A 3728-nucleotide genomic window follows, 5' to 3' on the forward strand; every position below is an offset into this window, starting at 1 on the left:
TGATTTCAAACATGGATATATGTAAATCCTTTGCAATTAAAGCCTTAATTAACATGATAATTTCATAAACTAAAAATAATAAGAATTGGGTAGCAACCCTAATTTCAATGCATGCAAAATTTAATTTAAAATCAAAATTTGGGCACAAGAGTGGAGGAAAACCCTTGTTCATACCCCACATACCTTATTTGGCTTGATTCAATGGAATAAGTTGACTTTTGATGCCTTGAGAATATTATTGGAGGCTTTTCTTGAAGTTTCTAGCTTAGCAATCTCAAGTTCTTGATTATCTTAAAGAGAACATAACGGAATCTTGAAGCTCTTGGGAGATGATTTCAAAGAGAAACCCTATATTCACTAAAAAAAATGGGTACTATTGCGGGGGTTTATTTGCGAGGGTTATTTTAACATCCATAAAATTATATGAAATGTGGGGGTTAAAAATCTACTGCTAAAATTTATAAAGTTGTGGGGTTCTTAGACCCCCGCTATTAATTGTGGGGGTTTTAAACCCCGATTATCAATAAAAAAAATAGTACATACTCGATAAAAAAATATAAATTTGCGGGAGCTTTAGACCCCGCTATAGTAAAAAATAGCGCTGAAACCTTATATTTTCCCACTTTTTTTTAATTAGGCAAAATATTTTTCCCTCTCACTTTACCAAATCGATTTGGTAGCTCTCACTTTACCAAACCGATAGGCAGCTCTCACTCTCTCATTTCCCCCAAATTGCTTCAGCGGACGACCTCCCAAATCGATCTCTATTTGCAATGACTCATAGGAGTTTTCCTGAAATCTCTATTTCAGTTTTGCGTTCTTGGATCTTTGAGATTTTTCTTCATCCATAAGTATTCATCAAAGTCAAATAGTGGAGCTGTTGCTGTAAGTAAATGAGTGGGAAAATCAACTAGAAAGATATTTATTATTCTTTTGATACAAGCTTTGTACATTTCTATAATTATGGCAGTTAATGAATAATCAAATTACTTTTGTCTACTACAATTTCTTCTGTATCGTCTTCTATTTTTTCATCAACATTAGGTTATTCTCTCTAATTTCCTCTATGAATACCTAAATCAACCATATGAATACTCATGTTTCTATGATAACAATCTTAAATGTTCTTTATAAAAATTAGGGAATTGCAAGACATAATGTAGAAATTGGTTGCAGAAGTCGGGAAACTCGGTGTAGACATGTCATATTTTAAGTGGTTGGAGTTGGTATTGCTTTAATTGAAAGACCATGTTGAAGGGGGTTAGGATCCAAGAAATCCATCTTCTGATAAAGCAGTCGGTACTTCATTAATGAGGAATTCCATAGAAAGGCATATGGATAATGGTCCTAATACTACAAAAGGCAGAAAAAGAAAAGCCCTGTTATGGACAATAACCCTCCATGGCATGAATAGGTATCCTAGAATAGATTTTTCTATGTTTTAAGAAGAACATTTGCGTTATTGGATGTTTAGGGTGGATCAAATCATTTATTTAAAAGAAATTCCCATATATCAAAGAGTAGGAATTGTAGTTGTTCACATGGAAGGGAAATCTATTCAGTGGTATCTTTTATTCATAAGGTACAGGAAATATATTTAACCTCCCTCTTAGAATAGATATATAATAGCTTTGGTATTATATTTGGGGCTGAGTATGTTTACTTAATCATGTCTTCAATATGTCATTATATGCATACGCAGAGCCAGGATTTTTAGGAGTCATTCAGTATGAGGGATAAGAGATAGAAATTTAGGGATAAAATAGAGGATTATTTTTACCCTGCATCTGATTAGGGGTATTAGTTAGTCCCGATAATCTATAAGGCTGCGCCCATACCATGCGAGCCTGAATAGAACAAGGACTGTGAATTTTATAGGATACTAGATGAGGGTGAAACTCAAAACTTAGTTGTAATAATATGTTTAATTTTGTGACCAAACTCATTTGAAACCTCAAATTGTGAGGGAGAGCATATTTTTAACTTAATTATGTCTTTAACAGCTAGAGATCTCTTTTCTATTGCTCTTTTTACACCATTTGCTTCTGCTGTTTTCTCTAAAAAAAATAAATAGCACTTAGATTCTTACATGCTAAGGGTTTTTTCTAATTTATGTTTTTGAAATCAGAACCGAAATACTGCATATGGGAAACACAAAGAAGAAATACTTTATCAGCTTCGTGAATTATCAAAGTTGGAACCAAATTCCGGTGATGATCAAGATGAAACTGTACCAACTATAGGATTTCAGTATATGGAACCTTCCCAAAATCTTCAATCGGGCCCTAAAGGTTTAAGATTTATGCAAAAGATAGAGCAACATATAGTTCCTTCATCTGAGGTATACATTCTTTCCCTAGATAATTTCATTTTCTTTCTCCAGTTATGGTCACATATCATTCTCAGTTGCTCCTCTTATACTTGTTATGTCTTGAATTGTGTGACATTTGTCTAAAAGTTTAATCTATTAGAGCATTAAAAGAACCTTGGTACTAACTCAATCCTAGAAGATAGACCAAGAAGAGATTATTGTTCAAATCTATATTAAGAGTCCAAGGAACCCCTCCACATCTAATGTGGGATTCTTCATCCACCAAGGGACACTTTTAATGATTTTTAATCGTCATGCTCAAAGTTGGAGTGTTTACTTGATGACTTAAACTAAGTTTGAGTATTTGTTTATGTATTATGCCATTATAGTATGTCTCAATGATGTGTGAGAAGATGCTAACACATTTGAGGCTTTTAACTATAAATAATTGCGAAGTCTTAAGCAACTTTTGGTTGTTTTTGATCATTTTCTTATGATATTGCAGTTGTAGCAAGGATGGGAGGAAAACAAAGGAAAGATGAACAAAATAAGTAAAATCTGGTATAAGTGAGCTGATATGAGTCTGACGGCATTTCTCGTAAGCCGTCAGAGATGTGGTAAGCTACCAGAAAAAGGTGTTAGAAAGAATAGTGGAGAAGAGTTGCTGGATAAGAGTGTTGACATTCTCAATATGTCATCACAAGTGTGGTAAGCCATCAGAATATGCCGTCAGAGTGAGGCAGAACATGGTGAAATAAGCTGAAGGTCTGACAACATTTACTACACGCCGTCACAAGTGTGGTAAGCCATCATAGGACATCATCAAAGTAAGGCAGAACAGATCAAGATGGCATGACTTCTGATGACATATCTGAGACGCCGTCAGAAGCCTGACGACCAACACCAATATGGCGTCACCTAAATCTGAGCCCAGCTGTGATTTTATTATTTTATTTCCTTAATTAGGCTTTAGTATAAATAGCAGTTTTTATGGTTTTAAAAAGAGGAAGTTTTTCATTATTCAGAACAAGAATTTTGGAGGGAGAAACACGTATATTGTTCTCTTGTTTTCCATCTATACGTAAGTTTATCATTATCATCATGAATTCAACTTGCGATTTCCTTCATCAAATCATGAGTGGCTAATTTCATTAGCCGGGGTTATGAGATCCAAGGATTAGGTTTGATATGATGCTAGGTGTTTAACGGATTCAAAGAGTAGTTGAATATCTTGAAATTCTATGGTTTTAACTGAAATCTAGTGGTTGCAAACTTTAGATTATGCCTTAGGTTTTATTTGCTTCTAACGAAGAAATAGACTAGAGGACGGGAATTATCAACAGGGACTCGGAAGCTACCAACCTTCTTTTTAATGATTAATGTCGTAATTGGATTAATCTACCTGAGATAACATCCG

At 34.3% G+C, this 3728-nt stretch overlaps 1 long non-coding RNA gene across 1 annotated transcript; it reads left to right on the plus strand.

The window, feature by feature from the left end:
- Positions 1-641: 641 nt before the first annotated feature.
- On the plus strand, positions 642-3413 carry LOC107872579. Its single transcript, XR_001674921.2, has 3 exons — positions 642-885; positions 2129-2341; positions 2817-3413. It is a non-coding gene; the product is annotated as an uncharacterized LOC107872579 (long non-coding RNA).
- The last annotated feature ends 315 nt before the right edge of the window (positions 3414-3728 follow it).

Source organism: Capsicum annuum, chromosome 5 (assembly GCF_002878395.1).
Source record: "Capsicum annuum cultivar UCD-10X-F1 chromosome 5, UCD10Xv1.1, whole genome shotgun sequence".
NCBI lineage: Eukaryota > Viridiplantae > Streptophyta > Magnoliopsida > Solanales > Solanaceae > Capsicum > Capsicum annuum.